At 43.3% G+C, this 24,171-nt stretch overlaps 1 protein-coding gene across 16 annotated transcripts in view; it reads left to right on the top strand.

Moving 5' to 3' along the window:
- The window catches only part of DYSF (dysferlin), a 232,291-nt gene that overhangs the window by 26,762 nt on the left and 181,358 nt on the right, over positions 1-24,171 (top strand). The gene's annotated exons all lie outside the window — the stretch shown is intronic.

Below are 24,171 nucleotides of genomic sequence, written 5' to 3'. Positions count from 1 at the left end.
GGTGAGGTCCACAGGGTCGCCATGCAGTGGTCCCTTCATTCTTGGCAGTCCTGGGTGTGCTGTGAGCCCACCAAGGGTGCTCCTGGGTCTTCTTCCGAGAGAGGTGCAGCACAGCCCTCCTCAGTCTCCCTCTGCCTCCTCCGCTCCCTCTCCCAAATCTCCATCCTCTGCCTCCACCCGTTTCTAGAGTCCCCTCAATGCCTCACTCATTCTCTACAGCCCCTCACTTGCACCTCTGTCTCCACAGGTCTTTGGCTTTGCTCCTTTTCCTTCCTGGCCCCTCTCCTTTTATTCTTTCTCTCCTCCGACTCTCCCTCTCTTCCCCTCTTCTCGCATTCCTCAGGGCTTCTGGGATTGTTGATGTTTCTGTGTTTCCCTGATGACCACTGGCAGTTTTGGGTGACTTTGTTATGCCAGACTGGTCTGTTGGCCTGGAGAGGGTTTCGGAATCTCTCAGGAGGGAAACCTCAGGCTGGATACTATCTCTGAGTGGTTCTGCACCCCACCCACCCTGAACCAGCTACAGGGTGGATCAACTCTGTATCGATAAAATCAGGTTTCAAATGCACATAAAAGGAAACTTCACTCCTCTGGGTGGGAGACACTCGTGCAAACCCAGCTAGGCTGGGTCCTGGGCTCACGTCCCAGGATGCACTCAACAACTTCCTGTTTACTCAGGGCTTCTCAGAAGGATGCTGGAGAGGAAGCTGACCCTGATCCCAGCTGTTTGACCCCTGGGATGTTCAGCCCAGAAGTTCCCAATCCAGGCTATGAGATGCAATAGCATCATTGGCAGCTTTGACATAACACGCCAGTTCCTGGCCCCGCCTGCAAGTTCTGACTTAATCGATTGGGGGTGGGGCCTGTGCATCACCATAACTCCCAGGTGTTAGGGAGTGAGCACCAGTCACCTCCACTCCAGACCAGTGCTGACCGATAGAACCTTCTGCGATGATGCAACCATTCCATGTTGGCTAGTGCAACTGAGGAAATGAATCTTAAATTTTATTGATTTCAAGTAATTTAAATTTAAATAGCTCATGTGCGTGTGTAGTGGCTGCTCACTGTGTTGGACAGTGCAGCTCTGGACTTTTAGAACAGTGCTCCAACGCTGGGTGCATCTTAGAATGACCCAGGAGTATCTGGGCTCCACAGCAAATTGATTAAAGGAGAAACTGGAGTCAGGTACAGGCATCAGCACTTCTTGAAACTGCCCAGGGGAGGCCAGTGTGCACCAGGGTAGAGCACCCACTGTGTGAGAGCAATGCTGGCACTTCTGCAAGGAATGGCTCTCAATTTTTTCATGGATTAACTAAGAAATAAATATAATTCTTGCCAGATGTAGTTATTGATAGAAATGATTACCATGCAATAATCAAGGGCAAAATGGCACATAGTAAAATTGTTAAGGAAATGAAAAACTGACTGAAGAATCCTATTGGTAACTGTAAATATTGACCTGAGAGAATTAGACTTAATAGAACTAATTCCACAAAAGAAAAGTCGAGAATGGAAGAGAGCTATATTTGATAAAGCTTGATATGAACCGAAAAATGAAAAAAACAAAAGAACTTTGCACCAAACATGTGTTGGGCAATTTAAACAGAAAATAATTGTTACCAATGACAGTAATTTTGATAAAATAAAAATAAAGATTGAAAAAAGAAAAGAGTTTAATTACACTGTATAGAAAATATCTCAACAAATTAAATGGGCTTAATTTAATTTGCTCTGAAAAATGCCTTTCCAGTTGAAATTAATTAATGTAGGTGTATTTTTTTTTTTAATTTAAATGTTTGGTAAATGTAAATACAGAAACAAAAGTCTCCATGGGGTCAAAACATCCACCTGTCAAAACACCAGGGTTAGGGAATTCCCTAGTTATTCAGTGGTTAGGACTCTGTGCTTTCACTGCTGAGGGCCCAGTTCCATCCCTGGTCGGGGAACTAAGATCCCACAAGCCTAGCAGAGCAGAAAAAAAAAATCCAAAAAGCAAAAAAACACCAGGGTTAAAATGATGCTCACCTTGACCACAGTAACTCACTGGGCTCAGGCCTAGCCCGGCCCAGAGTAGGGTGGCCAGATTCAGCAGAGAAACATACAGGACAGCCAGTTACCTTTGAATGTCCCATGAGACATACTCATATTAAGAAATTACCCATTATTGGGACTTCCCTGGTGGCGCAGTGGTTAAGAATCCGCCTGCTAATGCAGGGGACACAGGTTCGAGCCCTGGTCCCCGAAGATTCCACATACCGTGGAGCAACTAAGCCTGTGTGCCACAACTACTGAAGCCCGTGCACCTAGAGCCCATGCTCTGCAATAGGAGAAGCTACCGCACTGAGAAGCCTGCGGACTGCAATGAAGAGTAGCCCCCACTCTCTGCAGCTAGAGAAAGCCCACGTGCAGCAACAAAGACTCAATGCAGCCAATAAATAAATAAATAAATTTCCTTAAAAAAAAAAAGAAATTACCCATTATTTATCTGAAATGTAAACTTAATAGGGAATCCAGTACTTGATCTGGCAACTCTTTTCCAGAGTGGCTGTGCATCCAGCCCCCTCTTCAATCAAGCAGTACAGACGGAGACCCAGGTGTACACCAAGAATCAGCTAGAAGGCATATTACTGCTTTTTTAAAAAAATTAATTAATTAATTTTATTTTATTTATTTTTAGCTGCAGCAGGTCTTCATTGCTGCGCATGGGCTTTCTCTAGTTGTGGTGAGTGGGGGCTACTCTAGTTGTGATGCTTCTCATTGTGGTGGCTTCTCTTGTTGTGGAGCACGGGCTCTAGGTGCATGGGCTTCAGTAGTTGTGGCACACCAGCTCAATAGTTGTGTCTCATGGGCTCTACAGCACAAGCTCAGTTGCTCCGAGGCACGTGGAATCTTCCTGGCCCACGGATCGAACCTGTATCCTCTGCATTGGCAGGTTAATTCTTAACCACTGCTCCACCAGGGAAGTCCCCACATGACTGCTTTTAAAGAAGCATTCCTTTAGACTCTCACCATAGCATTTTCTTTGGAAGAGTATGATCCACTCCCAACCTTTCAGCAACCTGGTGACTCTGTAAAGTGGGGCCTTGAGGGCTCTCTCAGCCACACACAGAGCCCTGCCTGCCTTCGGCTGCCCTGCGATCTGGGTTGTCAGTACAGTGTCTGCCACTGACGGGGGCCCAGGAGGCATCTCCCTGAGCACCGCTGCTCCCTGTCCTTCCTCCTCAGCTGCTCCTCCTCCCACCCCCACTTCGTCATTGGGCTCCATGGAATGAGTATGGACTTTGGGAAGAGCTAGGGTCTAGTCTCAACAGCCCTGTGGCCTTGGGCAGGTCCTCACCTCAGCTGCCTGAGCCTGTTTCCTCCTCCTTAGGGAGTATTGAATCAAGTGCAAAAGCGCATCTCGGGACCTGCCACAGAAGCCTGCTCCGTAAACGGCGGTTCCTTTCGGTACATCCCCTTTTCCGTAGTTCCCCCGTGCTGCCCTCCGGCTGCCCCAGTGGCTTGAGTCCCACTGACTCAGCCCTTTCCCATCAAAGGCTGCTCTCAGCCAGCTGTGATTTGAAAAAGGACTCACTCATTCATACTGAAGTGTTGGTGGCAGCCTGTGGCTTAATGTTTTGCTTCTTCTTAGGAACATAGTCGATACTGCTTTATTTCCCAGACTCTGCTTAGACCAAAAATGAAAGTGCTAATGGTGAGGCTTTAGACACCATGATAGGCTGTGAGGAGATATTTTGGGAATGATGGCTCTTCCTGACATAGGTGACTGTCTCCTGTAGGGCTGTTCCTAACCCTAGAGTAGGCCTTGTTGCCCCCAGGGTGGAGGTGGGGGGATGTCCTGATGCCTCCTGGGACAATGGGCTTAATCTAGTGAGGGAAAGAGGGGGTTTCCAGGACGGAGCTGAATGTGAGTCCCTCAGGTGCATGAATGTAAGGAAGCAGGGGGAGTGGGCCTGGCCGCAGGGTGCCTGTCACTCACACCTGGAATGAGTTCATGTGGTCGAGGGGTTCCATCCTGGCTGGGGCAGGTGGTCTTGATCCCCCAGGTTGTTTATATAGCTGAGCAGGGCAGTAGTGGTGGCCGGCATGAGAGTGAGGGTCAAAGGGCCCTCTCAGGAACCCCACTCTCAGCAGTGAGTCTCATCCCGGCACTGCCTTGACCTGGGCCTCTCTGAACCTCTGTTTCCCCATCAGGACAAAGGCAATAACCATACCTTCAATGCAAAGTTGTTGTATAATGTGTGGGTGTCAAGTGCCTACCCTGTGCTTGACACATTGAAGGTGTCCAATGTGGGGGGGGCTGTTGAGGGTAGCAGGATCCAAATAGAAGCACATACAGAAACCGCACCAGCGTGTGAACATTACAGCAAACCGACGCCCCGGGTGTACACATGCTGCACCTGAATATGAACACATTCTTTTATTTAAAGAAAACCCACAAGAGTATAAAAATTATAAGTATTTTTATAAGCATAAGTAAGTTCCGGGATTTCCCTGGCGGTCCAGTGGTTAAGACTGCAGTTCCACTGCAGGGGCCGTGGGTTTGATCCCTGGTTGGGGAACTAGGATCCCGTGTGCCACATGCTGCAGCCAAAAATATATATATAATAATAATAAGCATAAGTAAGCTCCATTTTGAAAAGGTTATAAAGGAAAAAGTTCATGGTCTTCCACCCACTCCTTCTCTTCCCTCCAGTGGTGTCCACTGTTGAACGTTTGGTACATAGCTTCCTCAACTTTCCCCAGGCATCTGCAAGCAATTGTTTACATACAAGTGTATTCATTTACTTACACAAAAATGAGTCACGCGATGTATATTGGTCCCCATCTTGCTTTTCATCATTTTATCGTGAGCCGGTTTCCCAGGTCAGTGGATATTGATCAACCCCACTTTCAGTAGCTGTGTTCTGTTCCCCAGTGTGAGTGCACCATAATTTATCCCATTGTACCCTTATTGACTGATATTTAGTTTCTTTCCAATTCCTTTCCTGGCCTTCCACTGAACATCTTTTTTTTTTTTTTTTAATATTTATTTTATTTATTATTATTTTTTCGGCTGCATTGGGTCTTTGTTGTGGCACACGGGCTTCTCTCTAGCTGCGGTGTGCAGGTTTTCTCTCCCTAGTTGTGGTGTGCAGGCTCCAGGAAGTGTGGGCTCTGTAGTTGTGGCACATGGGCTCATTTGCCCTGTGGCACATGGGATCTTAGTTCTCAGACCAGGGATCGAACCTGCATCCCCTGTGTTGGAAGGCAGATTATTTACTACTGGACCACCAGGGAAATCCCCCACTGAACATCTTTATCCAAACATTTTATGTTCTTATACTATTTTTCCTTTAGGATAGGCCCTTAGAAATGGGATAACATTTCCATCAATTCTGTCAAATCCCAAATTACTTTTCAAAAAAGGTGTCCTGATTTATGTCTACCAACTGTAAAAAAAAGTTCCCATCAATGTTTATTTTTCGCTAGTGCCATGGGGAAAAAACGGTGTGTTTCCTTGATTGCTTGTAAAGTTGAGCATCTTTCCATGTGTTTACTGCCCATTTGTATTTCTTCTGTCAGTTGCCTATCTTTATATTTTGAGGTGCTTGTTTTTTTCTTACTAATTCATAGAGGTTTGTACATTTAAGGCCTTGTTAGGAATACTGACCCTCAGTGTGCTTTAAGTGTGGATGGTATTTTCTCTCTGCTTGTCATCTAATGGTTGCTTTGTCCTGGTGTCAGTCTTACGCAAGAATAGATGTTCACCCAAATGTGCCTGTGCACACAGACATTTAACAAGGCAGAGAGGCAGTTTGCTGTTGTTGGAAGTTGGGGAAAGTAGACCTATGTTCAGCCTGCAGGTTTCAGCAAGCCGGTTGGCAGGCCTCTGAAATTCTTGGGAGGCAGTTTTGAGGCAGGAATATTTATAGTTCACTATCCCATTGTTCTCAGCATCCTCGGAAGCACTGACCATATCCTTATTTTCCCAGGATTTTTATAACTATATTTTGTCCTGGATTCTATCCAGGACATCCCTGGGTTTCAGAATAGTTTTTCTTTTGTCTTTTTCTGAATTGAAGTGGAAAACTGTTTAGAGTTACCCTTGGGTAGCCCCTGGGGAATCAGATACTGGCAGGAAGGCTGCCAGAGGCCAGGCAGCCTGGGGGGCGGGGTGTATGTGCGTAATGTCCAGCTGTTCTCATTTCCTGCCCCTCATGGCCAGGCACACATGGCTGCAGGGGCCGCAGTTCATGGTGTCTCCTCACCGGTGTCCTTACACTTCCCCTGAGTGAGTGAGTGTGTGTGTGTGTGTGTGTGTGTGTGTCTGTCCTGCCAGGTCAGGGGCTGTCTGACTTTCCTGTTGTGCTGACTCACTGAATCTAATGGGGAAGGTGCAGCTGAGTCAGTGGTGAATGGGTCTGAGTTGTAATAGATATATTTTTAGTTGACATGTCTTTTTTTTCCTAGTTTAAAAGACAAAGAATGGGAAACTGACACATGGAGACCCTTCTAGAGCTTTTTTTGGGAAATAATTTCAAACTCATAGAAGAGTTTCAAAAACAGAACAAAGAACATCCACACATTCTTTAGATTCACTTATTGATATTGTTCCATTGCATTTGCTTTATAATATTCTCTCTCTCTTTCATTCTCTTCTCTCCCTCCTTCCTCCCTTTTTCTGTCTTTCCCATTTGAGGGTAAATTATACTTATCATGGCCCTTTCTTTTTGGCTGTGTTGGGTCTTCATTGCTGCGCGAGGGCTTTCTCTAGCTGTGGAGAGCAGGAGCTACTCTTCATTGTGGTGCACGGACTTCTCATTGTGGTGGCTTCTCTTGTTGTGGAGCACGGGCTCTAGGTGCGTGGGCTTCAGTAGTTGTGGCACATGGGCTCAGTAGTTGTGGTTCGCAGGCTCTAGAGCACAGACTCAGTAGTTGTGGCACACGGGCTTAGTTGCTCCGCAGCATGTGGGATCTTTCCGGACCAGGGATAGAACCTTTATCCCCTGCAGGTGGATTCTCAACCGTTATGCCACCAGGGAAGTCCTTATCATGGCCCTTTATCCTTAAATACTTCTGTGTATATTTCCTAAGATTAGGGATCTTTTTCACATAATCACAGTAAGCTACCAACTTCAGCAAATTTAACATGGTTGCCTACTTTTCTGTTTGTATTTGGATCCTATCAATTGACCAATTCATGTCTTTTATAGCCTTTCCCTCTCTCTTTCCCCCCAGTACAGGATCTCCAGCCTAGACACCTATATTAAATTTCATCATCATATTTCCGTAGCCCCCTTTACTTTGGGACATTTGCACAGTTATGACAATTTACATTTTTGAATAATACAATACCTCAATTGAAAAACTCTTATGGAAGTCATAGAATCCATCATAGGTGTGTTGTGTTTATCTCAGGATATGTAGGTGCGTGGTGGCCCTCATTGGTGACGTTCATTTCAATCACCTGTCAAGGTATTGTTTGATTTTTCCATTGTGTCTTTACTGTTCTTTTTTCCTCCTTGAAGTCCGTTAAGAGATACTTTAAGACCCTGCAAATATCCTGCTCCTCATCAAAATGTCCCTCTAGATTTAGCATGCACAGGTGACTCTTGACTAATGCAGTCTTTACCATGAAGGTTGTGAACTGGTTTTCCATTGCCAGCACTCACTTCACATTTACCAGTCTGGGCTGTGTAAGCTTTTCCTGTAGGAGGCTCTAGTGATGACGCTTGTCTAACCCCACTGCTGTCATGCCCTGACCCTACCCTGTGCAGGCACTGGTCATTGGCCACCCACACTCTCCTTGGAGCCTCTCCCCTTGGCAGTATGTCATCCAGAGTTGAAAGACCTGTGGGAGTCTTCTCCATCCTTCAAGGACAGAGCTAGAGTCAGGAAGAGGTGTATTTTGGGCCTGGATTATTCTGTTAGGAAGTCCTTCCTTCTAGTGAGCCACGGTCTCTCTCCTTGAGACTTTGGGGGTCTCATTTCTATTCTACCATCGGGAGTGACAAAAAATAAATCTCACCTCTTACATATATTATGACAGTGCTTCAAGTCATGATCTAATGTGTCCCTCACTGCAATCTGGTGGGGTAGTATGTGTAGAGGATGGGGTGACATTTACCAAGCACTGTCTATGTCCTAGGCACAGTTGGGGGTGTTAGCTATGTGAACTTGGATTTTACAAGAACCCTCTGAAGTGTGCACTATTCCTTTGAAGCTCCACAGCGCAAGGATGGTTGTCCATTTTGTGTAACCAGTATCCCCAGTACCTAGGTGCTCAATAATTAGGTGCTCACTACATATTTGTCAAATGAATAAATGACCTTGACAGATGAGAAAACAGGCTCAGAAAAGTTATGCAACTTGTTCCAGCCCAGGTAGGATGACTTGAGAGCTCATTCTTCATCATTCAATGATAAAATCTATTTTTGGAAGATAGTTGAGAGGAAGAACGTTTTCAAAGTGTTGCTATAGGTTGAAAGGTACAGTTCAAAAATGTTGGCAGTGACTCAACATGTGAAGACCATGGTTGGTGTGTGTGATACCCAGAGTGTGCCACCTGGGGTGTCCTGTGAACCAAACAGAGCAAGAACTGTGTCCTGCCAGCCTTCCTGGGGCACCTTCCTTCAGGGTGTTTGGGGAGGGTGCTTGTTTTACATTCACTTCTTGGTCAGTGTCATTGTGAGCCGCACCCACTTCTCCCATCTAACTGCTCCCTAGCACAGCTCCTAGTGCCTGGGGATGTTGTCTTCTCTGGGCTGTTGCACCTTGGCTGCTGCACCCGTTCACTCTTCACCTCCTGGCACCGTGGCACACGGGAAGGCCTGGGGTAACTGATGGAGGGTCTGCCACCCCCTGTAGGTGTGGAGGCCACTTTCAGTGGAAGAGCGTCTCTCTTAGGGCCTTCAGCCATCCCTGCCACAGGCATGGCTGCCTCTGTCTGACTGGCTGGTTTCTCCTGGAGTCTCAGCCAGCTACCATATTGCCAGACCTGTACCCCACCCTGGACCCTTCCCTTCCTCCCTCTCTTCAGGGCCCAGACTTCAAGGCTACCCTCTGAAAGCTCCAAATGCATAGTGTAGACTCCTAAACCTCCCAACCTCCTCTTCACAGGAGAGTGTAGCTCATCTACAGAGTACAATTACTGAGCTCTTGAAAATGACCATTCACCCCGATCTTCCCACAAAGAACTAGTGGGCTTGTGTTTTTTTTTTTTTTTTTTTCGGGCTTGTGTTTTAAAATGTAGGTTTTATTATTATTCAGGTATGGTGAGACCAACAAATCAGGAGATGATTGCCATTGAAAGGATAGTTTGTTATAGTTCCCCAGAGGAGGGGACATGCTGCGCCATGGGGGCCACATGGGGAAGCACCAGGGTCAGTCAGGAGGCAGGCGAGTGAGGGGAAAGCATGGGCAAGAACCTTTACTATGGTTTCCTCAGAAAAGAACGGGCAAGGCAGGGCAAGTGGGTTTAGGATTGGCTAGTTTGAATCATTTCAGCAGGCTCTGGAGTGTGGGGGCTGTGTGGAGTCATGTGGTACCTGACCCTGGGGTTTTTAGGGCAGGGGAACGTTGGCTGAGTATGAGGAGGTGGTAGGGGTGTGGGCTCTGGATTGGTTGGTTTGCATATGAAAGGTGGAGTTGCAGGTGAGTCCTTTATATCTCTAGGAATTGGCTAGCCCTGGGAGGGGCAGCCCCTCCAAGTGAGCAAAGCCCCAGATGTCAAAACATCAAAATACAGAAAACAAAAAGGCATGATTAATACAGCTCAGAATTAGAATTTTTTAAAAAGGTTGAATGAGGTCAGATATGTAGCCTGGGCTCTCTTTTCCATAGATGGGGCAAACGAAGGATCTTTTCATGTCTTTCATGATGTGCGCGTTGGGCTCTGAGGTGTGGCAGCTCATCCAGGACAGGGTCTAAGGCAAGGCTTTTGGAGTCTGGCTCTGTCTGTTATTTGTGTGAAATCAGACAAGTCAAAGCCTTTCTGAGTCCCAGTTTCCTAATCTGTAAGGTGGATTGAACTAATACCAGTACCTACCCCACAGGGCTAGTGTCAGTTTAACTGCTGTGGCAGGTATACATGTGGAGTGCTTAACACTGTATCTAATATACACTCAATCAGGAGGCAGGTGGCTCTTAGTAGAATGTAAGTTCCATGAGGGCAGGCTCAGTGTTTTGTCTGATATGCAAAACAAATATTTGTTGAATGAATAAATTATAAAATTTAAAAAGAGTTCTTAATGCTTCATTTTTAAATTCAATTTTTGAATTGGTAAAAAAATTTGAGTTATAAAACTAGACGCTATTTTAAAAATTGCAGCAAACATTCTCCATTTGTTCCCCCATCTGCCTGATTCGCGTCTTTTTCCCATAGGTAACCATTATTCTTCATTTCTTCTGTATTACTCATATTATTGCTTAATCACCAATATAAATTCTGACTTTCCTCTTCTTTTCCTTTTAAAAAGAATTTTATTGAGATATAATTGACATATAATAAACTGCGTGTATTAAAAAGTGTACAATTTGGTATTTTTTCCCCAATCTCCCAATTCATCCCACCTCAACCCTCCCCACTTTTCCCCCTTGGTATCCATATATTTGTTCTCTGCATCTGTGTCTCTATTTCTGCCTTGCAAACTGGTTGATTTGTACCATTTTTCTAGATTCTGCATATATGCGTTAATGTACGATGTTTTTCTCTTTCTGACTCACTTCACTCTGTATGACAGTCTCTAGGTCCATCCATGTCTCTATATATGTGCCACATTTTCTTTATCCAATTTGTCTGTTGACAGATGTTTAGATTGGTTCCATGACCTGGCTATTGTAATAGTGCTGCAATGAACATTGGGGTGCATGTGTCTTTTTGACACATGGTTTTCTCAGGGTATATGTCCAATGGTGGATTGCTGGGTCATATGGTAGTTCTATTTTTAGTTTTGCAAGGAACCTCCATACTGTTCTCCATAGTGGCTGTATCCATTTACATTCCTACCAACAGTGCAAGAGGGTTCTCTTTTCTCCACACCCTCTCCAGCATTTATTGTTTGTAGATTTTCTGATGATACCCATTCTGATCAGTGTGAGGTGAGAGCTCATTGTCATTTTGATTTGCATGTCTCTAATAATTAGTGATGTTGAGCAGCTTTTCATGTGCCTCTTGGCCATCCATATGTCTTCTTTGGAGAAATACCTATTTAGGTCTTCTGCCCATTTTTTGATTGGGTTGTTTGTTTTTCTGATATTGAGCTGCATGAACTGTTAATATATTTTGGAGATTAATCCTTTGTCTATTGATTCGTTTGCAAATATTTTCTCGCATTCTGAGGATTGCCTTTTCGTCTTGTTTGTAATTTCCTTTGCTGTGCAAAAGCTTTTATATTTCATTAGGTCCCACTTGTTTATTTTTGTTATTTCCATTACTCTAGGAGGTGGGTCAAAAAAGATCTTGCTGTGATTTAGGTCAAAGAGTGTTATTCCTGTGTTTTCTTCTAAGAGTTTTATAGTGTCTGGCCTTACACTTAGGTCTTTAATCCATTTTGAATTTATTTTTGTGTGTGGTGTTAGGGCTGACTTTACTCTTTTTTACATAATAGGTAGCATGTTTATTTATTAAAATGATTTTTTTTGGTATTGTGGTAAAAAAAATAACAGTTATGATCTTAACCATTTTTAAGTGTATAAGTTTAGTGGCATTAAATACATTCACATTGTTGTATAACCATCACCACCATCCATCCCTGTAACTCTTTTCATCTGTAAAACTGAAGCTCTATACCCATTAAACAATAACTCCCTGTTTTCCTCTCCCTGCACCCTCTGGCAACAACCATTACACTTTTTCACTATCTGACTACTCTAAGTAATAGGTAGTGTATTATACACATTTTTTTGAACTTTGTTTTTTCACTTAACAATGTATCTTTTTAAAAAAAATCAATATTTTTATTTGAAATATAGTTGATTTACAATGTTGTGTTAATTTCTGCTATACAGCAAAGTGATTCAGTTATACATATATACATTCTCTTTTTTTAATATTCTTTTCCATTATGGTTTATCATAGAATATTGAATATAGTTCTCTGTGCTGTACAGTAGGACCTTGTTGCTTATGCATTCTCTATATAAAAGCTTACATCTGCTAACCCCAACCTCCTACTCCACCTGTCCCCCTGCCTTTGCCACCTTGACAACCACCAGTCTGTTCTCTACGTCCATGACTCTGTTTTTGTTTCATAGATAGGTTCATTTGTGTCATAGTTTAGATTCCACATATAAGTGATATCATACAGTGTATGTCTTTCTGACTTACTTTTCTTAGTATGATAATCTCTAGTTGCATCCATATTGCTGCAAATGGCATTATTTCATTCTTTTTTTATGGCCGAGTAGTATTCCATTTTATATATGTACCACATCTTCTTTATCCATTCATCTGTTGATGGACATTTAGGTTGTTTCCATGTCTTGGTCATTGTAAATAGTACTGCTGTGAATGTAGAGATGCATGTATATTTTTGAATTATAGTTTTGTTTGGATATATACCCAGGAGTGGGATTGCTGGATCATATGGTAATTCTAGTTTTAGTTTTCTAAGGAACCTCCATACTGTTTTCCACAGTGGCTGTACCAAATTACATTCCCACCAACAGTACAGAAGGGCTCCCTTTTCTTCATACCCTCTCCAGCATTTGTTATTTGTAGACTTTTTAATGATGGCCATTCTGACTAGTGTGAGGTGGTATCTCATTGTAGTTTTGATTTGCATTTCTCTAATAATTAGTGATGTTGAACATCTTTTCATATGCTTATTGGCCATCTGTATGTTTTCTTTGCAGAAATATCTATTTAGGTCCTCTGCCCATTTTTTGATTGGGTTGTTTTTTTTTTTTGTTGTTGTTGAGTTGTATGAGCTGTTTGTGTATTTTGGAAACTAAGCCCTTGTCAGTCACATCTTTTGCAAATATTTTCTCCCATTCTGTAGGTTGTTTTTTGTTTTATAGTTTCCTTTGCTGTGCAAAAGCTTGTAAATTTGATTAGATCCCATTTGTTTACTTTTGTTTTTATTTGTATTGCTTTGGGAGACTGACCCTAAGAAAACATTGGTTCGATTTACGTCAGAGAATGTTTGCCTGTGCTCTCTTCTAGGAGTTTTATGGTGTCATGTCTTATGTTTAAGTCTTTAAGTCATTTTGAGTTTATTTTTCTGTATGGTGACAGGGTGTGTTCTAATTTCATTGATTTAAACATGGCTGTCCAAATTTCCCGACATCACTTGCTGAAGAGATCCCATTGTATAGTCTTGCCTGCTTTGTTGAAGATTAATTGACCATAGGTGTGTGGGTTTATTTCTGAGCTCTCTATTCTGTTCCACTGATCCATATGCCTAACAATGTATCTTGAAGATTTTCCATACATTATAAATCTAACAGTGTAACATTTCTATTATTTTTATAGCTGTATAGTATTCTGCTGTATGTCTATACTATACTTGACTTACCCATCTTCTATGATGGACATTTGGGTTGCTTCCTGTGTTTTGATCTTACAAACAGTGATGCAAAATGGCTGGATTTTTTTTTTGGATTTTTATTTATTTATTAAAATTTTTATTGGAATATATTTGATTTACAATGCTGTGTTAGTTTCAGGTGTGCAGCAAAGTATATCAGTTATACATACATATAGATCCACTTTTTTTAGATTCTTTTCCCATATATGGCCCTATGTTTTACAATAAAATTGTTTAGATTTCTTTGTGCTTTGTTAAAATCAACTTACTTGGCCACCTTAATTCGTACCCTCCCACTTACGGCTCAGACTTGGAGATCACCACCTCCCATTTCTGATAGGACAGTAACCTACTGGATGATGAATTTGGGAATGGAGCTCTTTTTCCATGAGGAAATATGTGTGCCCTGTCAACATGGAAGCTGCTTTGACCTTTCACTCTCTCTCCTAATTCCTGACCTGGCTTTCTGTCTTTGCGATGGCAGCAGCTCTTTCGGCCCCCACACTTCTCCTGCCCTCACATTCTAGTGGGTTCTGAACAAAGCACAGCCAAGATGGATGACCAGGTCTGGGGAGGGTGGGCAGTGCATTGTTCTATCAGTAGGCTGCAGCGGGTGGGGCCAAGGCCCCCAGGGTTTCCTTCCAGCCCACTGAGGCTCCGTGCACACTCAGAGCTGGCTCCCAGGCAGCCTGCGCAGGACCCCCAGGCCCATCCTTGCTTCATTTGACACCTACTGAATCCTGCCTGCCACACTGGGCCACTGTTTATACCCACGGAGTGTGCAGCATCCCTTATGTACAGAAAACCAGGGCGCCCTAGGGTCTGTGTCTCAGCCTTGGTCTCAGGATGGGGTGGGTCTCCTCAAGGGTCTGGACCTTCCGAGATCTGATCACCCTGAATAAAACCACGTCTCCTCCATCATCCGTGAAGTGAATGACTGAGAGAAGTGGCCATCAGAGTTTCCGAAGGCTATCAAGCCTCAGATCAGTCCCCTTTCCCTCCCTCCTCTTCCCTCAACCCCTCCTCCCCGCAGTTCGGCGGGGCTGCCCACTCAGGGGAGGCTCTGCCTCTCCCAAACTCATGAACTTGACCTCACAGCCTGCTCCTTAGGCTTAGGGACAGGCAGCCTGCCTCCAGCCTTTCCTTCTAGCGGATGGGGGGCCTATGAAGCCCCCTAGCCCCGCGGAGGGACTGATCCCAGAATCTATGCAGGTTTGGGGGGTGGCGGTATTTCATTGCTCAGAATGACGCTTAAGGGAGGAAATAACAGCAGTCCTGCTGGCTGCGGTCGCTCCCGCCCGGAGGTGCCTGCGCTGGCAGGGGTGGGGCCGGCGCTTCCTCCTGCATTTCCTCCCATTGTTCCCGCCCCGCTTCCGGGAATTCTCCCGGGCGGAGTGCTGGGCGGGCGGGATGCCGGCGAGGGAGGCAGAGACCCGGCTGCGCTCTGCGCCCTGACCCGCTGCGCTCTGGCCGCAGCCTCCGGGGTCCGGGACCGAGCCCCGCCGGCAAACTAGCTGTCTGCACCGGCAGGTCTGCCATCCCTCCGATCCCTGCCGGCCCTGCCCCCCCGCTGCCGTGCTGAAGCCTCAGAGTTGCCAGGAATTGCCACTGGGAATCTTGAGACCAAGTTTGTCCACCAAAAAATAATGCAGGAGGCTGCAAATAAGAAAATAGTTTATTTGAGATTTTAGGAATTGCAATTCGGGAGCACAGATTCGGGTACCTGTGAAAGTATTGGGAGAAAGAGGAGCTTATAAAGACAAAAAGCCAGGAGGTTGTAAGTTGCCTGGCAATTGTGATAGACTCTGAAAATATTTGTGCTTAAAGAATCACAAGTTGTTTAAGGGTAGGGGTCTGTAAGTAGATAGACTCTCATGAATTATTTTAGGGAAAGAGCCCAATAAATATCTTGAGTTTCTGGCAGGTGGTCTGGATGACTTCATCATGTCAAAAGGTCAGATTCCATCCAGGCTGAGACATATATAAGTCACACTTCATTAATGGCCTCCCAGCTCCATTTTATAGAGCTCTCTTAGCAATACCGACTCTATTTTGATTTTCCTTTCACAAGTTCTAGGGCAGGATCCACCATCTACCTGCTCAAGCAAGTCCCTCCGTTCTGCTGCCTCAGTTTCTCAATGTCCCATTGAGAAATTGGGTTTGCTTCTTGGTGGGTGTCGAGCCAAAAGACACAACCAAGTCAAACATCAGAAGGAAGGATTTATTACTTGCAGCAAGTAAGGAGAACATTGGGGACCCTTCCAAAGCAGTGTCTCTTGGAATAGCGTAATTGGGGAAATTTTAAGCTATGGGTATATGCATATTTCTGAAGGGGCTTGGGCAGTAGGGAGAGCCCAAACTTTTAGTTGATTGAAGGCATGAGGGTCAGAAAAGGTCACCATCATCATCTCTTAGATTCCTTCTGATCTGGTGGTTGAGTGCCTGAGGAGGGATTTAAATTCTGAAAAACAACTCAAGAAAGTGCTTTAGGGTAGTCTTTACCATTTAAATAGAACTGGAGTCTTTACAACTGGTTTGTTATCTTCGCTATTGTTACTTTGCCTTGATAAGTTTGTTCTTCGTGTTCACTTAAGATCATTATTACTGAGATCTATTCAAAGACAAGCATTGTGGTCAGGCTTAGATCACAAAATGGTTTAGGCCAAAAATGGCTTCTCTTATGTCAAGAAGCCATGCCTGATTCTCTTTATCTGGGGACCCCCTAGCTGCTTATGGCATGGATTCAGGGGTTCTCTACACATACTGTCTGGCCTTTTTGACATTGCCCGGGTCCTCAGGACACTTCAGTCAACACAATGGTGACAGGGGCTTTCCCCTTGCTGGCTCTGGGATGGAGACACTCCAGGAGGCCCGGTTTAGTGAGCTATGGTACAAGCCTGCTCTGATCTGCAAAAGAATATAACAGACAGCAGTCAAAATTCTAGAAGATTTGACTCCTAGCATCACGAGGGGTTTTAGAACCCTGGAATGAATACTAGCAAACATGTCTCCCTTTAGCCCTATGAAAAAACAAAATTCAACTAAGTAAATTTGAAGCTCTAATTGGTTTTATTCAATGATTCATGAATCTGGCAGCAATAGAAAGGTGCTCCAAGAGGTTGTGCAAAATGGAAGATTTTTATAGGCAGAAGGAGGGCGGAGCAAGAAGGTATTAACAAAAGAAAATAAAGGGTTATTTTTAAGCCAGGACATCAACTGTTTTGAGTGGGGAAGGGAACAACAAGAGTTTATCATGTGGATTGCCTTGGCTTCTGGATGGGGTGGTGGTGGGGTAGAGATGGCCCACAAGACAGATTACCTTTCTGGTGCTTGACCAGAACATTCCAGATTGACCTATGAAGATTACATTTCTGGGAAAGGTTGAACCTGCTATTAGACCCAGTATTAAATCTAGGGTTGGTATTGGCCTCGGCCTGCCGTCACTTGAAGCAGGACTTCAGTTCCCTGGCCAGAGACTGAAGTCAGGCTGCGGCGTGAGAGCACCGAATCCTAGCCACTAGACCACTGGGGACTACTGTTGGCTTTGTGGAAATGAATTTCTAAAAAGAGATGGAAAGTAGTGAAACAAGTAATATTTATTAGAAGGAAAAAGAGTATATGTGAATAGACTCACATGGGCGGGCTCAGAGAGAGAGTCACACCCTTGTGGTATTTTGAATCACTTACATGGGGCATTTCTCCGGGGTTTCCTCTGGCCAATCATCTTGCTTTGCCTGGCTCTGAGTCCGTGTTTGGTTTAACTCAGGGTCCTACCCAGTGCACATCTCTTAGCCAAGTTGGATTCTAGTGAAGAGGCCTATGGGTAGGTTGACATCACCTACTATGGGGTGGCGCCTCCTCCCTTTCTGACCCTTGAGGAGCCTTTCTGCACATGTGTAGTCTGGAAAGCCTCCTTGACCTTGAGAAAGAGAAATATGTCGTCTCTTTTTCTCTTACCTGGGCAGGGCTCAGCTCCTGTCTGCCCCTGCCATTACTGTTATCTTAAAATGTCCACCAGAGGCAAAGTCCAGCAATTTACCCTATTCCTGCTGTTATTTCTATCTGGAAGTGTAAACAGGAGGCTGGCTGTAAATGTTAACCTAGAGCCCATCTATCTCCTGCCTCAAATCCCCCCTGAGAGATGTGAACCCCAAGAAATCTTTATTGGGAGGATGAAGCATAAAGGTCTGTCTTCTGTATTTTCTTCAGGCTATCATGGGGCTCACAGACCCTACCTAGCTGGGGTCACAGAGCTCTCACCCTGTCTCATTGAAGGGCCCAGAGTGACTTCTGTTATTATTCCAGCAGGATCTGTTTCAAGGGGTGGCTGGAATCTCTGTATCACCATCATCTTGTCTGAGAAAACGTTGTGTCCTTAGAAAGAACAAACTAGACGAGTAGATTAAGAAGGTAGGGGCCAAAGATCAGTCAAAGAATTATTGTAACCAGGGGCCCAAGTAGAAGTAAGAACCAAGTTACATTTGGTAGCAGATTTTGATTTTGGTCCAGATCGAGTCAGTGCTTGGGTTACCCTGTCCAAAGGAATGGAGCCATTTGGCATGGTCATATATACTTTGATGTCTGCTTCTGTTAGCCCGGTGTGATTGATGTAGGTTTAACAGACTCAGTTAGAAGTAGTTGGATAACCCAAAAGGCAAAATAGATCTCATTTCTTTTCAGGAGAATAAGCCTGAAACCCAGTCTGGACCTGGTGCTTTAGGGAGACTTGTAGTCAGGTAGCCAGTTGTCTAGTTTTATCTAAGTAGGTTTTAACCTTTGATGTGGTATTAACACATAAGTAACAGGAGCCACTGATCATCATACATGTCTTTTATTTTTGTTAATTATGATGTAAAGCAATTTTATCATCTAAAAAATGTAGTAGTTGCAAGAGGAGACCTTGAAAATGTAAGGTTGCAGCTAGCAGCTGCCAGCTGGTGACTTAAGAATGGCTGGTGGTGTCAAGTCTGATACAGCTCATAAAACTTAAATTCTCAGCAATACAAGGACTTGTGTGAAATCACACCCGTAGTGGCATCTAGTTATTTCCTTGGATGTCCGAACAACAGCTACTCCATTTTGACTTTTAAGTGTAATTTTCTCCTTAATAGCCAAAGCAGATGTCACCATTAATAATTTTAGTGTTTCTCTAGGTATGAGAAGATGCAAACATTTGGGCTCATAAAATCTTCTCCTGAGAGTATCTAACTATCTGAAAGCCTGTTCTCTCAGTTTTTCCCAGAGCACAGAGTGCCTTATTCCTGATCTCTACCCTGAACTCCTTTCAGGGGGTGTTGAGGATCAGCAGCTACAGCAGCTCACGATTTAATCCTTGTAGAGGCAGACAGCAGGTACTAATTTTCAGTTGGCAGGGTCCCTTCAGGGTCATAAATTTGATCATGATTTGGGGGGCATTTAGTGACCATTTCATCCCATGGTGCTAGGAATGCTCATTCCCAGGTCTGGTGAAGATTTTGCTGATAGCCTACTCAATGTGCTACTACTGGACTAGGCCTTATTAACTGTAGCCAAAAGTTTCTGGACCACCTGTCTTACTAGTCTCTTATGGTCCAGGAAATATTCTCTCTTGTTGCTTCTTCCCATACCTAGAGTTACACTATTATAATCATTGCTCTCATATGGAACTATGTATATATCATCATTTTATCAGAGGCTCAGTCACACATTTGGTAATGCAAGAAACAATTTTGCAAAACAGGCAATATAGAAAATAATATAGCTAGCAGTATTAGTTAAGCTCATAACTAAGAATTTAAGTCAAGAGCTTCCATTAGGTGTAGCCAAGTATATCCCAGGTCACCTTAGTCTGTTCTATGCCAATCCTTATCTTTAAGGGAAATTGTATATTGGCATTGTCCATAAGACATTACTTTCCTAGTGTTACTAGGCTGGTTATGGCTAGTATGGTTTAATTGTTCCCAAGATAAAGAGGGGCCTTAAAACTTAAATGATCAGGAGAAGAATCAAGATGGTGGAGTAGGAGGACGTGCACTCAATCCCTCTTGCAAGAGCACCAGAATTACAACTAACTGCTGAACAACCATCAACAGAAAGACACTGGAACTCACCAAACAAACCCACTCCACATCCAGAGACAAAGGAGAAGCTGCAATGAGATGGTAGGAGGGGCGCAATCGCGTTAAAATCAAATCCCATAAATGCTGGGTGGGTGACTCACAAACTGGAGAACAGTTATACCGCAGAAGTACACCCACTAAAGTGAGGGTTCTGAGCCCCACGTCAGGCTTCCTAACCTGGGGGTCCAGCAACGGGAGGAGGAATCCCCAGAGAATCAGACTTTGAAAGCCAGCAGGATTTGATTGCAGGACCTCCACAGCACTGGGGGAAATGGAGACTCCACTCTTGGAAGGCACACAAAAAAGTGTGCTCACCAGGACCCAGGGGGAAGGAGCAGTGACCCCATAGGAGACTGAACCAGACATACCTGCTGGTGTTGGAGGGTTGCCTGCAGAGGTGGGGGGCAGCTGTGGCTCACTGAGGAGACAGGGGCACTGGAAGCAAGGGTTCTGGGAAGTGCTCATTGGCATGAGCCCTCCCAGAGTCCACCATTAGCTCCACCAAAGAGCCTGTAAGCTCCAGTGCTGGGTCACCTCAGGTCAAACGACCACCAGGGTGGGAACACAGCCCCACCCATTGGCAGACAAGCAGATTAAAGTGTCACTGAGTTCTGCCCAGCAAATCAGATTAAAGTTTTACTGAGCTCTGCTAACCCAGCCCAACCCACCATCAGTCGCTCCCATCAGGAAGTACCCATGAGCCTCCTAGATAGCTTCCTCCACAAGAGGGCAGACAGCAGAATCAAGCAGTATCAGCAGTATTCCATCCTGTGGGACTGAAAATCACAGCCACAGAAAGACAGAGAAGCTTTTTTCAGGATGGAAACCAAGTCTGTGGAGCCGCCCCAGGAGCCAGAGCTGTCGTATCCCCTCCTCTTCCACTTCCCGTTACAAACAATAAAGGCCGTTCATACTGTAGTAAAAAAAAAAAAAAAAAAAAAAAAAAGAAAGACAGAGAAAATGAAAAGGCAAAAGACTTTGTACCAGATGAAGGAGCAAGATAAAACACCAGAAAAACAACTAAATGAAGAGGAGATGGTACTCTTCCAGAAAAAGAATTCAGAATAATCATAGTGAAGATGATCCAGGACTTTGAAAAAAGACTGGATGCAAAGATTGAAAAGTTGCAAGAAAAGTTTACCAAAGACCTAGAAGACTTAAAGAACAAACAGAGATATGCAACACAATAACTGAAATGAAAAATACACTAGAAGGAACCAATAGCAGATTAACAGAGGCAGAAGGGCAAATAAATGAGCTGGAAGGCAGAATGGTGATAATCACTGATGCAGAAAAGAATAAAGAAAAAAGATTGAAAAGAACTGAAGACAGCCTAAGAGACCTCTGAGACAACGTTCAACACACCAACATTCGCATTATACGGGTCCCAGAAAGAGAAGAGAGAGAGAAAGGACCTGAGAAAATACTGGAAGAGATTCTAGTTGAAAACTTCCCTAACATGGGAAAGGAAAGAGCTACCCAAGTCCAGGAAGCACAGAGAGTCCCAGGCAGGATAAACCCAAGGAGAAACATGCCAAGACATATAGTAGTCAAACTGACAAAAATTAAAGACAGAGAAAAGTTATCAAAAGCAACAAGGGAAAAACAACAAATAACATACAAAGGAACTCCCATAAGGTTAACAGCTGATTTCTCAGCAGAAACTCTGCAAGCCAGAAGGGAGTGGCATGATATATTTCAAGTGATGACAGGGAAGAACCTACAACCAAGAATACTCTACCCAGCAAGGATCTCATTCAGATTCGATGGAGAAATCAAAAGCTTTACAGATAAGCAACAGCTAAGAGAATTCAGCACCACCAAACCAGCCCTACAACAAATGCTAAAGGAACTTCTCTAAGCAGGAAACATAAGAGAAGAAAAGGACCTACAGAAACAAAAACAAAACAGTCAAGAAAATGGTAATAGGAACATACATATCGACAATTACCTTGAATGTAAATGGACTAAATGCACCAACCAAAAGACACAGACTGGCTGAATGGATACAAAAACAAGACCCTTATATATGCTGTCTATAAGAGACCCACTTCAGACCTAGGGACACATACAGAATGAAAGTGAAGGGATGGAAAAAGATATTCCATGCAAATGGAAATCAAAAGAAAGCTGGAGTAGCAATACTCATATCAGATAAAATAGACTTTAAAATAAAAAATGTTACAAGAGACAAGAAAGGACACTACATAAAGATTGAGTGATCAATCCAAGAAGAAGAGATAACAATTATAAATATATATGCACCCAGTATAGGAGCCCCTCAATACATAAGGCAAATGCTAACAACTACAAAAGAGGAAATCGACAGTAACACAATCATAGTGGGGGACTTTAACACCCCACTTACACCAATGGACAGATCATCCAGACAGAAAATTAATAAGGAAACAGAAGCTTTAAATGACACAATAAATCAGCTTGATTTAATAGCTATCTATAGGACATTACATCCAAAAACAGCAGATTACACATTCTTCTCAAGTGCACATGGAACATTCTCCATTTTGGGTCATAAATCAAGCCTTGGTAAATTCAAGAAAATTGAAATTGTATCAAGCATCTTTTCTGACCACAACGCTATGAGATTAGAAATCAATTACAGGAAAAAAACTGTAAAAAACACAAACACATGGAGGCTAAACAATATGCTACTAAATAACCAAGAGATCACTGAAGAAATCAAAGAGGAAATCAAAAAATACCTAGAAACAAATGACTATGAAAACACAACTATCCAAAAGCTATGGGATGCAGCAAAGGCAGTTCTAAGAGGGACGTGTATAGCAATACAATCCTACCTCAAGAAACAAGTAAAATCCCAAATAAACAATCTAAGCTTACACCTAAAGAAACTAGAGGAAGAAGAGCAAACAAAACCCAAAGTTAGTAGATGGAGAGAAATCAAAATATCAGAGCAGAAATAAATGAAATAGAAACAAAGAAAACAATAGCAAAAATCAATAACACTAAAAGCTGGTTCTTTGAGAAGATAAATAAAATCGATAAACCTCTAGCAAGACTCATCAAGAAAAAGAGGGAGAGGACTCAAATCAATAAAATTAGAAATGAAACAGGAGAAGTTACAACGAACACCACAGAAATAAAAAGCACAATAAGAGATTACTACAAGCAACTATATGCCAATAAAATGGACAACCTGAATGAAACGGACAAATTCTTAGAAAGTTATAACCTTCCAAGACTGCATCAGGAAGACATAGAAAATATGAACAGACCAATCACAAGGAATGAAATTGAAACTGTGATTAAAAATCTCCCAGCAAACAAAAGTCCAGGACCAGATGGATTCACAGGTGAATTTTATCAAACATTTAGAGAAGAGCTAACACCCATCCTTCTCAAACTTTTCCAAAACATTGCAGAGGAAGGAACACTCCCAAACTCATTTTATGAGGCCACTATCACCCTGATACCAAAACCAGACAAAGATACTACAAAAAAAGAAAACTACAGACCAATATCACTGATGAATTTAGATGCAAAAATCCTCAATAAAATACTAGCCAACAGGGCTTCCTAGGTGGCGCAGTGGTTGAGAATCCACCTGCCAATGCAGGGAACACAGGTTCGATCCCTGCTCCAGGAAGATCCCACATGCCACAGGGCAGCTAAGCCCGTGCGCCACAACTACTGAGCCTATGCTTTCAAAAAAAAAAAAAAATACTAGCCAACAGAATCCAACAACACATTAAAAGGATCATACACCATGATCAAGTGGGGTTTATCCCTGGAAGGCAAGGATTCTTCAATATACACAAATCAATCAATGTGATACACCATATTAACAAACTGAAGGATAAAAACCACATGACCATCTCAATAGATGCAGAAAAAGCTTTTGACAAAATTCAACACCCATTTATGATAAAAACTCTCCAGAAAATGGGCATGGAGGGAACCTACCTCAACATAATAAAGGCCATATGTGACAAACCCACAGCAAACATCATTCTCAATGGTGAAAAACTGCAAGCATTCCCGCTAAGATCAGGCACAAGACAAGGATGTCCACTCTCGCCACTACTATTCAACATAGTTTTGGAAGTCCTTGCCACAGCCATCAGAGAAGAAACAGAAATAAAAGGAATCCAAATTGGAAAAGAAGAAGTAAAACTGTCACTGTTCTCAGATGACATGATACTATACATAGACAATCCTAAAGATGCCACCAGAAAACTACTAGAGCTAATCAATGAATTTGGTAAAGTTGAAGGATACAAAATTAACACCCAGAAATCTCTTGCATTTCTATACACTAACAATGAAAGATCAGAAAGAGAAATTAAGGAAACAATCCCATTCACCATTGCAACAAAAAGAATAAAATACCTAGGAATAAACTTAACCAAGGAGGTAAAAGACCTGTACTCAGAAAACTATAAGACGCTAATGAACAAAATCAAAGATGACACAAACAGACGGAGGGACATACCATGTTCTTGGATTGGAAGAATCAACATTGTGAAAATGACTATATTACCAAAAGCAATTTACAGATTCAATGCAATCCCGATCAAATTA

The sequence above is a fragment of the Hippopotamus amphibius genome, chromosome 7 (assembly GCF_030028045.1).
Source record: "Hippopotamus amphibius kiboko isolate mHipAmp2 chromosome 7, mHipAmp2.hap2, whole genome shotgun sequence".
In the NCBI taxonomy this organism is placed as follows: domain Eukaryota; kingdom Metazoa; phylum Chordata; class Mammalia; order Artiodactyla; family Hippopotamidae; genus Hippopotamus; species Hippopotamus amphibius.
Note: the sequence above shows the minus strand (reverse complement) of the source record. Positions and strands in the feature narration are given on the sequence as shown.